Genomic DNA, 14,155 nt, shown 5'->3' with positions numbered 1-14,155 from the left:
GAGTTACGTGCAGTTTGACACTCTGCGTGACACCAACAGATGCAATCAGGACTAATGTTGGATCTGCTGTCACCGTGTCCTATCTGTTCATGACGCAGTGCGTGTGCTCTCATTCATCACTAACGGTTCACTTTCATCACGTGGATTCACTGAATTCTTGAAGGACAGCTCAGACACATGTGGAAAGATTCATCGCTGCTGCTCTCTTCTCAGAAATGTGAAAACAAATGTGGAATTTATTAAACATCCAAACATTGAATTTTCCAGGATGCATAATCCTGTCACAGAGCATTTAAACACATATCATACACACACATATATACACATTTAAATACATTTTGTATTTTGGCTTTTTTGGACAGCCAGCACACATTCCAGAAACAGTATATTCAGACGTATAATGTGGGTTGATGTCATGTCAGCTCTTGGATAAAATGTTTCGGTAAGGTGCGTTCTAAAAAAACCTTCTGATGGTGCAAAATACAGATTTGTTCAAAGAGATGAATTTGATTAAAAGAGTTTAAAGCAGCTGAGATCATGAAAAGTCCTCTTCAGAAACCTTAAACGTTTAAAACACGATTTATCCCCTGAAACATTTTTGTTTCACACACGTTTTAGTGATTGGCCTGCTTTTATAATATCTTGTGTTCTTTTATGTTTTATGTTTTTCATGTAATTATTTTCATTTTCATATGAAGAGAATCTGTTTTAATTCTACATTTTATTTGCAGTGTCATGGTCTATTTGACAGAACGATGGTACTTATATATCATACACAGATGTACAGAATGGAGGACCTTTGAGGAATACTACTCATATGGTGTAACTTCTCATGGAGGCTGTAGGCAGGATTTAGACTAAACAATCTCTGTGAGCGTCGTTAGAGAACTATTCACAGTTAAATGCAGTGCACTGAGCAGCTGGTGATGCTTTTGCTGATATGTTCAGTCCGTTGCACCTTCTCAGATGTTGTAAATGTTTCCTCATGTTGTTGTCTTTCAGTAGTCTGACACTTCAGCGACCTGCCTGACGAGATCAGGCTGCAGAATCAGTGAAATCAGTTCAAACTCACTTTTACAGACGTGCTTTTATGTGATGTCACCTTTTTAAAAATGAATCCTTTCATCTGTTCCTAAGTCCTCCTCTGGCGTTCTACCGTCCTTCATTGTTTTTATTTACTTATTTATCTTTTATTCCTCTAACTGTCGTTTTATCTGTTTTATTTCCTGTGATTTGATGTTGTCTTCTTATCATCTTTTATTCTTTTATTTATCTATTTGTATTTCTTTATTGCTTTAACTGCCTTTCCTTTATTTTTATTATTTTATTATTAAATAATAATATTCATTTTTCACTTCCACTGAATTACAATCCTCTTTTTTCCCATGTGTGTACGATAGTAAAATTCCCTTACAATGAGTTGTGCTGTTTAATGCTGAGCTGGCCTGTTTTCTCCCGTCCAGCACATTTCATTATATCGCTGACCCTCTTATTGACTTGAAAAGACAACAGAAATAAAATATAAAGAAGTATGAACAACAAGAGGACGAGAGGTTGTTCTAGTAGAAGGAGGGAAGTCCTCTAAAAACGCTCTATCTATGTTTATTCATCTATTTGTTCACTTTTATGCACATTGTGTTTTAATATTTTTATGTTGTTAATTAACTTATTTCATGTTCACACGTGTGTCCAAACCACGCCTGTAGCGTCCTTTGAGTCAGCTCAGTTTATTTACAGAGCACATGAACTAATAAGTAAAAACAGGAATAATAATCACAAACACAAAAAGGATTTCAGTCATGATTTAATTATAACGTTGTTTCAGGCTGAGTCAGCGGCTTTGAATGTGACAGAATGAACAGAGAATGAACAGGAAGTGATAAAGGAGCCTGTGTGGTTAGAGAGGAGGACGCTGAGGGGGCCTGCTGGTTACTGACAGGAAGTAACTCATGGAAAATGAAAGTTACACACAGGACAAAATATGTGTGTAGGGTCTATATATAGAACATTAAGGAATGTTCTAAAACTGGCATATTTTTAACATTTGTAACCTCACGTAGTCATTTAAGGTCTTAACATGTACGATAACTCTGGGTCTCATTCAGCAGCACAGGGTGGATTCATGTAGTTTTAAGTTCATGTGGGTTGTGTCAGGACAGCCCTTTTACAGTGATGCAACTCTATGATTAATAAAGTATTTAAAAACATGCCAGGGACAGACTGGAGCAGGAATTTAAGTATTATTCATATTAACTTTCCTATCTCCCGTAGACAGATCATCACATATTGGTTAAGGGAAAACTATGCATTAATTAGACTATCCAAAATAGAACCTTTAAATTGAATATCCTGTATTATTCCTCTAGGCAAGAACAAAATAATTCCTATAAAATGTCAACCATAACTGGAAAGCTAGAACACTACTACAAATACCTTCTGTGTTTTTAGATAACCAGATAAATAGCGTAGGATACATTTGGCCATTTACTTGACATTAAACGATTTTTCTACTATCGTTTTTATTTTTGTTAATTTCTGAACATATAACGCCACTTTTGTTGAGTGTTTAGTTCTGTTGTGTCAACATTTACCTTGCTGAACTACAATTTATAAATGTAAATGTCGGTCCCATGCAGCAGATGGCGCCGTGGCTTAGTTGGTTAAAGCGCCTGTCTAGTAAACAGGAGATCCTGGGTTCGAATCCCAGCGGTGCCTTTTGTAACTGCAGGGAGTTTTTTGTATATTAAATCACTTTATATTGAAGTAAGTGATTAAAATGGCGGACGACGTGTTACACCGGATCATGTTGTCCCGCATTTTATGAGACCCACTGTTATACAGATGTTACTGTTGTGTAATTTCCTGTAAAGGATTAATTAAAGTATCATTCTATCTGGAGTAATGGTCAGGGTTTAACACCTATTCTATATTAGTTCTAATTAAACTGAAAGGCTTTATAACGGAAGCGCATTGCATCAAAGGAAAAAAATGGACCCTCATCTCGTAATTGCGAAATCAGTATCTCATGTCTTTGTTGTTAACGAACTCAGTAAGAAGGGATAATAACACCATAATTTGGGCATCATTTGCCCCAGCAATCTGCTCCGTCTCAAGGTCCAATTTACAAAGCATATTGTGTTCATGATAATCAAGCGCTAACACGACCATAAAGTTTCTCTGCTCCGTGCAGTTTTCTCTTATTTTGTGTCTGATTGAGGAGATCCGTCCGCACCAACACTCTGTGCTGCGCTCTCATCCTGGCGGAGCTCATTCTGTCACATGCACGTGTAAACATGTTATAAGTTTAACCGTTTATAATAAAGCTTCCTCCCTGCAGTGAGTCAGCAATTGCAGCTCGTCCAGATAACGAACACTCTCATCCGCGTCGTGCGTAATGGCCCAGACCGTCTTGTGGTGAAAGTGTGCCCGTACGTACCGGGGTTAAGCCTCGGACAAGCCCGTGAGTGCAACGCGCTTCCGTACTTTATAGACGGGAAAGTTTCATGAAAACAATTTTGCCACTGCAAAACAAGAGTAAAAACATCAGCATTAGATTAAGGAAATGCAAACATAATATAATTGAAATATTTTCACAGTAAGAAAGATTCCATTTTTAAAATACGTTTACTCTGAAACAGGAAGTTCCCTGTCCAGGTTAATTTCTGTAAATGACTGACAACTGACATTAGTTTAGTAATCACGTTTGTCAAATCAAATGTAATCATCGCGAGAAAAGTGACGCTGCGAGCAGGGTTCGAACCTGCGCGGGAAGATCCCATTGGATTTCAAGTCCAACGCCTTAACCACTCGGCCATCGCAGCCAGCTGTCCTTCGATGTCGTACAATACCTATTTAAAAGTGATTACGACCATCAATGAGCTTTCTTTGTATGTTTTTTTGCTGTGGCTGCCATCGCTGTGAGCTGGAACGAACTCAAGCATCACGCTTGGCCCCAGAACCGGAAATGATTTATGAACGTTCCATTAAATATTAATTCAATCGGCCACATGATGGCGCTGTAGACTCATTTTAGAACGTTTTACGCTGCAGCAGCCACAGCAACTAAACAGGTAAGAAGTTGTTGAGGGAAACGGAGCCAGACAGAGCGTGAATGCTACATCTAACTGTTTTTATTATTAGTAATGGATAATTACGATACAGACATTTCATAATAGAGACGAGCGCAGATCCATCGATGCGCTTTCAAATCCCCGGTGTTTGTCGATGCTCCCATGCTCCATGGTCACTGAAAGACCGAAATGTTGTGGCGTGTGATCAAAACAAAAGCTCCTACCTGCAGCAGGAATAATTGCCGGCTAATCCATAATGATTATACTGCCAACAATACCACAGGTTATACAGAGTTATACACTACACGCTCCTGCACAGGTAACAGTTTAGGGATGGCCTGGTAAAATGCATACATGTCTATAGTAGGTCAACTCAGAACATAAATATCATTTAGATTACTTTCCAATCAAAAATCAACCCCCCGTCTGAGAAATCTAAGGTTGGAAAATGTTTTGAAGTTTTACATTTCTTACTCTCTCCAGTGTCTCTAAAGGCCACAGTAGGCTATATCACCCATGCACCTTCCAGAGGCTTGTTGGCATGAGCCACTGTTGGCTCCAAAAAGATGAAAATATCTAATTGTATTTGTCTGATATTATATTTATATATGTGATACACCAAGTAAAAGTGAGACAAATAAGAATGAAGTAGAGCTGCTTCAACAGGTTGCATATTTGTCGCCCAGATGGGGCTTTATATAGATGTTAATATATTATTAAAGCTGGCAAAAGTACGCTCATTGTTTACTCATGTGGAAGAACATGAGTAATGCCAGTCCAGAACGCTGCAGGAGCACCATTTGTCCACAGAGCTGTCAATCATGAGGTCACGCCCCCTTTTTATAGCATCAAAAAATTAATTAAAAGTAAACTTGTCAGAAATATGAACACTTGGACATAAATCAGCATGATAAGAACTAACTATCATGACAGAAACCATGTTTGAGAAAAATGTATTTGACGTGTATTTTGATTTTATAGTTTGACTCATGTCTCATCTGTTAACATGGAGGAGGCGGAGCTGGTTATAATTATTGCAGAAGTCAGATACCAACAATATTCTCAATATCCAAAAAGGAGTCAAAGCAGGGGTCTGTTAATCTTGTGTTTTTCTTTGAAACAGTCTTTTCATTTTCTTAAAGTTTTCTCTTCTCAAGTAAAAGACTCGTATCTCTAAAGGTTGTGTCCAACATGTCTCTGTTTGGTAAAGCTTGTGTAATAACTTGGAGCAGGTCATTGGATTTAAAATTGATGTATTTCCACAAACACTTACTTTGTTTGAACACTTAAAGACACTTGTGAGCCACACCTGGTTTGTTCCACAGGTGATATTAAGGTGAATGGGTTATGTGTTGGTGCAAAGATCAGTGATTTATCTCTGGGTGGCATTCCCTCAGAGAGTTTCCATACATGCATTGCAGGAGGATGATTATCTATGAATGTATTTCAGTGTTTCCCTGTTGTTTAGTTTGTATGCTTCTAGCTTTGTAATGATTTGTTAGGATGACATAACAAGCTAGCTGCGTTTATATTATTTGTACATGCTCAGATGTAAGTTCACAGCTTTCCTTGAACACTTTGTAATATTAAAAAAAATGTTTTTTTGGGGGTGAAAGAAGTCAGGCAGAAGCTTGCTCTCTAACATTAAAGAATTGCTAGCTAGCTAATACTGTCTTGAGTAAGTAACATCTGCGAACCCCTGGGACTTCTCTGGTTGCTAAATTAGCTAGTTTGCTAATTACCTTAAAGTTACAAAATAACCAACGCAAGCGTAGTTAAGTTACAGCTAGCTGGCTAACCTGAGCTTGCTTACTCGCTAACATTTTGGCTAGCAAAATACATTTGACTTGATATATCACTTTTATAGCTAGCAAGCATGCCTCCAGCGCCTAGACTGCTAATGTTAGCTTAAAACTTGAATTAGCCAATGATAACAAACATACATGTCTCCAGCCCAGACTAGTCAACATCAGTTTGCTCGCTAACATAATTGCTAGCTAGCTCACGTTGCTGTCTTGAGTAAGATAACATCTGCCAAACCCTTGGTGCTGCTCCGGCTGCTAAATTAGCTAGCTTGCTGTTTGCTAATTATCGTATCAGTTCATGTTATAAAATACCAACACATGCGTTATTAAGTCACAGCTAGCTGGCTAAACTAAGCTTGTTAAATTAATACTCATCCACCGCCCCAGGAAACGCATATATTTCACTTGATCATAAAGATATCGAATTCAAAGTCCTGACTTTGGAGGAGTTTTCTCTTGTCTCAGTATCTTTATGAGACTAAGACTTCTACACACGCACACTCAGAACATGTGAGTCATGTAGATGATCCTATCTTTTTATGATTTAAGCCCAGTCTCCACCTACAGAACAGCTGAGGTCAAAGGTTATTTTTAACATTTTATTTTTAACACGATGCTCTCATGAGTATGAGTGGTGTTACTCATTTTTAATGATGCACAGTATTATTTTATTTCTGTTTCTTGGTGACCAGAACTGAATATGTAATCAAAACAGCTTCAGTGTAAGATTTCCTGTAAGCTTGAAAATTTCCATGGATCAAAAGCTCTTTGCACCTTGTACAAACATAAGAAAACATACTTTGACTCATTGACAGCCATTATTTCTGTGTGACTCAAACAAAAAGCTCTTAAGTAAAGATCAAAACTCAAATATAGCTGCACAATACTGAGTCCCCAGGCTGGTTAGCATAAGCCGCTAACTGCTCTGGAGGCCCAGAGGTTTGATGGCTGATTAATATCAGTAAAATTCAATTACATTGTTGTCATACCCAGCAGTTAAATTACACAGTTGTCCATACACACGTTTTTAAGTTTTATCAGTCTTGTGTTTCAGATTTAAACAGACCCATGTGGTGAAAAGGCCTCGGCTTCTCTGTTGTCCTCCTGCAGCCCAATGCCTCCTTCATCTCTCTCCAGCCTTTTTGTGTCTTTTGTGTGTGTTTGTAATCTCAACATGATGAATTTCAAAATGATGACGCACGTTAGAACAATTGCTCCACAAACATTGTCAGACAGTTTTCCCACACTCAGACGTCAGTAAGGTGTGAGTGAAGCAGGTTTCAGGTGAGCACTTGAAGCACAACAACTCCTTTCTAACCCTGTGTCTACTTTAGATGCATTTCAGCCACAACTCGCAAACGTCTCAGTCGGTACAGCTACCTGCACTGTGCCAGAACAACTCGTCTTCCACTAACACGTGACTGCAACCAAACGTTAATTTGAATGGTCCGATCTTATTTCAAATAAAGTCCCCAAATGAGACTAACAGAGAGAACTGAGCCTCAATTTTTCAATGTAGCATTACAGCACTTAATGTAGCATTTACTTTATGACAGTGCTGGCACAAACAGGAAGTATTTAACCGCCTGCAGGGGCAGAACATTAAATAATGTAAACAATTATTGATGGAAATAAGAGAATGGTATCGTCTAAGTTCATTTTCCATTGATCGGGCATTTCCAACAGGCACAGTCCAAAATACTTCTGGAAGCAATAGGAGACCTATAACCAATCAGACCAAGAAAACGTGATGTAGCGGTAGGCTGGTAGGCGGACGTTTAGCAGACGCAACGATAACCTAATTTTTGTAGTGTGAACTATCCTCCATTCCATTTAAACCAGACATGATAGCAAACTCAGAATGTTCCACGTTAGCGGCAGCCATCTTGGTTGTTTATGAAAATGTCTCAACGGTATTGAAACCCAGTGATGGACAAAGTACTTTGTTATTTCAGTCAAAGTATAGATCCTCCTGGTCAAATATGACTCCAATACAAGTTTCTCAGTCAATTTATTACCTTTGTTAAAGTACTGGAGTTCTTACTTAAATACGTCAGTATTCAAACTACTTTTTTTTAAATCTCAAAACATTGTTGTATTTTCACAAAGAATGAATTGTCATCCTTCTCTGTTGTAGCCATCATTAGCACCACTAAATGAACTGCCTGACCTGAGTGACGTTTGCTCTGTGTTTGTGCCTGCGTTCAAACTTCGAACTACATGAACAGTTTATTGTCTTTCAGATTTTAGAAAAGAAAAAAAATTAAAAAGTGGCGAGTAACGAGGACATTCATAGAAAAGTAGTGGAGTCAAAAGTAAGATATTTGAAATCCATCTCGATAATATAAATGGATCGACCGGAGCTGAATCAGGTCAGATGGGAACCAAACACATCTGTTGAGGAAATAAACACACACTTTTTAAAAAACATAATTAAAAACATTCAATTAAAAAAACAGAACCTTTTACAGAACACAACAGCAGGTCAGAAAACAGATAATCTGGCGAAAATTGTGGTACCTTGTGGAAACTCATTGTATACTTTAAAAGGTAGCTTCTAATGGATTTGTGAACTGAAACAACACGTAACATTGTCGTGCCAGGAAAGCTTTTGTTTTAATAGCACATAAGGGTTTTAAGTTTATTTTTTTAGTGTTCACTGTTATTGAAGCACACATAAAAGTTAGATTAAATGTTTTTAAGTAGGGGAGAACCTTGAAAACTGCCCTTTGCAAAACATTTCTGTCCACCTCCACCATAAACTAAGGGTACGCCCTTGATTGGGCTATAAAGATAATTCAACATTTTAAGAGTTATGACTATGGCAGCCTTTTGTACATAACATTTTACTTGACTTGGATCTTCTCCAAGTTTGTGCAGTGAAATAAAATCAAATATGTATGAATGACAGAATAAGAAACAGAAAGCTGACGCCATGACAACGCTGCATAACCTTATTGTAGAACTTGTTTTGTTAACTTGTCTTGGATATTAATTTGCACTAAGAGTCCTAAAAGATTTTTGTTACATTTCTTGCAGTAATAGAAGAAGAGGTAAAGGAGAGAAGAGTTAGAACATTAGCAACTTTTATGTAAGTTACAAAAATAATGCGGATGTCAAACCTGAAGGAGTTTCTTTCTGTCAAGGCTTCAAGGCTTCAACAGGCTGTTTAATATCCAAATATAAAAGAATATCAAGTAATCAATCAAATCGATGCTCCATAAAATATGACACTACTATTTTGACACTCACTGTAACATTTGTACAGAAGCCCTGAAAGGCAAGTGAGAAAAGAACTATCATTATGCTCAGCAGGCCATAAAGAACATCAGTGTCCTGTAAGTCAATGATTAAAATTTATTTTAAAAACCTACATTAAAGCTCAGCAAAGCTTGGTTTGACCGATACCATCCATCCAAACAAGAAATGAATGTTGACGTTTTATTGAAATGTATTCTGTTTAATCTAAAGTGTTTCTTCTTGTTTTCCTGTCATCTTTCTGTTTTCTTTATTTATTTCAGATGCAGGATCGTATCTTCAAAGGTCTGGAGCAGGAAGCTCTGATACAACCTGTCTGAGAATATGGAGCCTGATTATTTTGCCGATAGCGTCAGTTGACCTGTCATGCGTCTGAATTACTGTAACTGAGCTCTAAATAACAGAATCTATCCCTACTGTAAAATATATTGTCTTCCTCCTTCGCCTCTCCTATCTGACTAAAATCTGTGACTAAGAAGTTTTAATAGTTGTAACGAAGCAAGTTATAAATGTCTGGGTGTGACTGGAAACAAAAACTCCATTATAACTATGGTTTTTATGGCTTCTCTCCTGCAGATCTCTGATTTAATGTGTCACAAAATCCTACAAAGATCATCACTTAAAACCCGAATGTGGCCAGAAAAACAATAATAGAGAATAAAAGAAGGGAAGTTAAGATAATAAGACATAAAAAAAATAGTTTAAAGTAATTATAACTAAAAATAATGATAAAAATAGAATAGACACTACACAAAAAAATAATTTATGGTAAAACAGTGAAATGTTAATTAAAAAGCATAAAAGTTATGTAACACCACATAGAGCCAGATTAGATAGATTTGTTTTAATATTTTCAGTCTAGACAGATAGCTAGCAGCACATTTGGTGAAGTAAAGATATGTTGGCGAAGTGAGGACATGTTGGCTAAGTGAGGACACGTTGGCAAAGTGAGGACATGCTGATGAAGTGAGGACATGTTGGCGAAGTGAGGACATGAGGACATGTTGGCGAAGTGAGGACATGTTGGCGAAGTGAGGACATGTTGGCTAAGTTAGGACACGTCGGCAAAGTGAGGACACGTTGGCGAAGTGAGGACGCGTTGGCGAAGTGAGGACGTGTTGGCAAAGTGACGACATGTTGGCTAAGTGAGGACACGTTGGCAAAGTGAGGACGCGTTGGCAAAGTGAGGACGTGTTGGCAAAGTGACGACATGTTGGCGAAGTGAGGACAAGTTGGCAAAGTGAGGACATGTTGGCGAAGTGAGGACATGTTGGGGAAGTGAGGACATGTTGGGGAAGTGAGGATATGTTGACGAAGTGATGACATTTGGGTGAAACAAGGACATTTTGGCAAAGTGAGGACATTTTGGCGAAACGAGGACATTTTGACAGACTGAGGACATTTTGACGAAGTGATGACTTTTGGGCAGCCTTCAGAATGATTTTGAGGCAGTTGTTTTAAGGTAAAGTGGTTTCACAATGGTGCTTTAACTCCAAACTGCCGAAAAGGAAATTCTTGTAATCTTGTTATCATAAATACCTTGTTTAACATCTATGATTGATTGGACCACAAGACCCAACCAAACCATGTTTTTTGTTTAACCTCCTGCAGGTTCATTCTGAATTTTCAATATGCATATTGAATATAATATTTGTCTTGGGTCCCAAACATTATTTACAACACATTCTCAATATTGGAACAAAATTCAACACGATTATTCAAAACTACTTCACAACAGTGTCCAATTGTTTTAACTGAGTATTGTCCTGTTCTCATTCTTTTTTACAGTTATTGTCTGTATCTCAAGCTCATTGCAAATTAGGGAAAGGATCTTTTTTTCTAATTTAAAAGTTTGAACCATGTCTAGTGGAGGATTTGAAGTGAAACACTGCAAAATGAACAGTGAAGTCCTAAAAGACAATAATCAGATAAAAATCCCAGATAAAGTGTCACCGTGTCAAAGGTTAAACTGCACATGGAAACTTAGTCAGCCTGGTTGCTATGGAAAACAACGTTTAACAACAGTGTGCTGTCTATCTAAGTAGCACTAAGGTGATGATGCTAAAAATAGAAACCAAGAAGAAGATCAAGACAGAACAAAACCTGAACGCCTTTAAATAACCCTCTGAAGTCTGAAGCCTCAAGTAACAACTTAGTATTCTGTGCCCTATAACATTCTGTCTTACATATTAGCTTTACTGCTGCTTCCAGCTACTTGTGGCTGACCAGTGCTCAACAATTTCTAATGCAACATCAGGACGTCAAGAAAATCTGTGGATTGAAATTTTGTTACCAAATGAAGTCCCAAAAGCTGCAGTTCCTCTGGTGTCCACTTGAGGCTGCCTCCAGCAGTGAGTCAGTCCCCATAGAGCCCCATGATAAACTTTACAGCAGAAATAAACATGTTTACAGCCTGGTACAAAAAACAGTTTGGTCTCTATAGCTCATTTCTCTCTTCATGACAACTGTACGGGGAGAATCTTTATACAGCTCACCTGTTTACATTATATTAAGGCTTAAAGTGATGCAGCATTAGGGGCGTGGCCTCTTTGACTGACAGGTGGGAGCTGCTAGCTGTCTGCTAGGTGTCACCCCAAGGTGCTCTGTGAAGTGTTGAATGCTTATTTTCTTCATCATAATTTATTTAACTTTATTTTGATAATATTTTACTGTTGATCATTATTATAATGCTATTTAATTTTTATTGTTATTTTTCTGTCTTGTATTATTTTGAATAAAGTGTTTCTCTCTTATTATCCTAACTGCCCTTCTTTAGTCTACTATTATTGTTAACATTCGGGTTTTAAGTGATGAACTTTGTAGGATCTTGTGAGGCATCAAATCAAGAGATCTGCAGGAGAGAAGGGATAAAAGCCATAGTCATGATAGCGTTTTTGTTCCCAGTCACACCCAGACATTTATAACTTGCTTTATCTCAACTATTAAAACTTCTTAGTCACACATTTCAGTCAGATATGAGAGGTGGAGGAGGAAGACGACAGATTTTACAGTATTCTCTGGTGTCAGAGTCTCCTGTTCCAGACTTTTGAAGACACAACTCTGCATCTAAATCGGCCTCCAAAGATCCCGAAACTTCCCAGACTTCTTGGTGAAATATTGATGCGATGACAAAAAGTGGTGTCAATAGCGTCGGCCAGCACAAATTTGCATCTATATGCAACTTTGCATTGGCTTTGTATTTAATATCACTCTGTGACAGATTTATTTTGTGTCTCTGCTCAAAGCACTCCTTAACAAGTCGGACCAAATTGTGTCTCTCTAATGGATCTGAATGCAGGTGTCACTGAAACGGCTGTTCCTAATGAAACACTTAATCGTTTGAGTCTTGGTGACTGAAGCTGCTGCTGTCTGTGCCTCAACAATGAGCCTCCTTCAAAGTCACACACAGCATGACATTGGCATTGTCATTCGCCTTTAAACGACAGGACACAAGCCTTTGTCTCATAAATAAGTCGATGTACAGCACATGAGGAGAAGGGTGTGTCCGCCTGATCAGAGTTTTCTGTTTATTACACAAAAAGCTGGATCATATCTTACAGTACAATTTGCTTTTTGTAAGTGTTAATGGGCATCCCCACCCAGGACGTGAACTGCTCAGAGGTCAAAAAGCACATGTACACACACTCAGGAGGACACACCCTGTCACTATTGCTCACTGTTACTTATTTACACATTTTGCAACATCAAGTAATGCAGCGATTCCGCATCCACCCCCCCCCAACACATCCACCCAGTTTGCATGCAGGCCTCTATATATAAAGTGTCCTGCTGTGTCCCTGCGTCTTCCTCTCCTGCTAACTAACAGTTAGCAATGGACACTTTACACTTTATATTCCTGCTCTTATGGATGTGTGGCTGCGGAGCAGGACGGGAACAGTACAGGTGAGTCTACCCCAAAAATCAAAACATCAAAACAAATCACAAGTTTTTCTAATTCAATAGAAAAAATCATCAAAATTGATTCATCAATCAGTTCTAATAATCATTTGATTTAATATATTGAGTTAAATAATCAATAAACTTTAATGTCTGCACCAAAAAGAGATTAAGTCAATGATTTTATCAAACCACCACTTCAAAACTTAAGTTTACAAAAATGTCTATTATGGTTCAATTATTCATTTTCTGTTAATCAAATAAGTTGCTAATCACTAATACGTGTATTTATTATCAGTGTTCCACTGAATTTATTGAAAACATTTAATTCAATTATATCCTGCTCGTTTTACATTTTCTACTCATTTATTTTTATTTTTTGCTTCCTGATTTTGTTTATTTATATTTCGGCCTTTGTAAAGAACTATGTGACCGAGTGTTACTTGTGAATAAATCAATAATTTGATGCATGCTATTGATCTGGAAATGATTGGTTTTCTTTTATATTTTATTTCTTCCACTAAAGAACCAACATATCAGACTGTACATTTGAACAGCTGAACCAGAAATACTTCATTAATTCCCGGGGGAGGTCCGTGGTTCCCAACCTTGTAGTCTTTGGGACAGCATAGTAATCCAATCTACAGTTCATCAAGACATTTGAATATTTTAGGGATCTTTGGTGCTGATTCCTTTTAAAGAATCTATATTTTTGAATATAACTACATTCACGTCAGAAATACCAGCAACAAATAAAGGATTCCATGAGTGTTCTGACTTCGGTTAATGTGTTCCCAAACTGTTGAGCTGCAGGTGACGAACGTCTGCTCAGGGTTGAACAGTCACAGTTCTTAATAAAAAAGCAGTTAAAAAGTGTTAATGATTAGTGACGGCTCTTTGTTGATCTGTGATATGTTCATCTAATGCCATATAATATTTCTAATCTAATACATTTGAAAACTTGTACTGCCTTTTTAAAATCATGTGATTATCAAAGTTAATTAATAATGTTTTTTTGTTTTGTTCTTTTATTTAATTACCAAAATGATGATTTGTGTTCTTTGCCACATCAAAGGATTTCTGCTTTTTTAATACAGGATGGTTTTGTGAGTCTTACAGGGCTCT

At 37.5% G+C, this 14,155-nt stretch overlaps 2 non-coding genes across 2 annotated transcripts; one reads left to right on the top strand and one right to left on the bottom strand.

Moving 5' to 3' along the window:
- Nucleotides 1–2,641: 2,641 nt before the first annotated feature.
- Nucleotides 2,642–2,715, top strand: trnat-agu (transfer RNA threonine (anticodon AGU)). Its single transcript has one exon. It is a non-coding gene; the product is annotated as a tRNA-Thr (tRNA).
- A 1,024-nt stretch (nucleotides 2,716–3,739) lies between these two features.
- On the bottom strand, nucleotides 3,740–3,821 carry trnas-uga (transfer RNA serine (anticodon UGA)). The gene has a single exon. It is a non-coding gene; the product is annotated as a tRNA-Ser (tRNA).
- Nucleotides 3,822–14,155: the final 10,334 nt, after the last annotated feature.

This window comes from Semicossyphus pulcher, unplaced genomic scaffold (genome assembly GCF_022749685.1).
Source record: "Semicossyphus pulcher isolate SPU_LCO1_2020_fin unplaced genomic scaffold, fSemPul1.0.p SCAF_21, whole genome shotgun sequence".
NCBI classification, from domain to species: Eukaryota; Metazoa; Chordata; class Actinopteri; order Labriformes; family Labridae; genus Semicossyphus; species Semicossyphus pulcher.
Note: the sequence above shows the minus strand (reverse complement) of the source record. Positions and strands in the feature narration are given on the sequence as shown.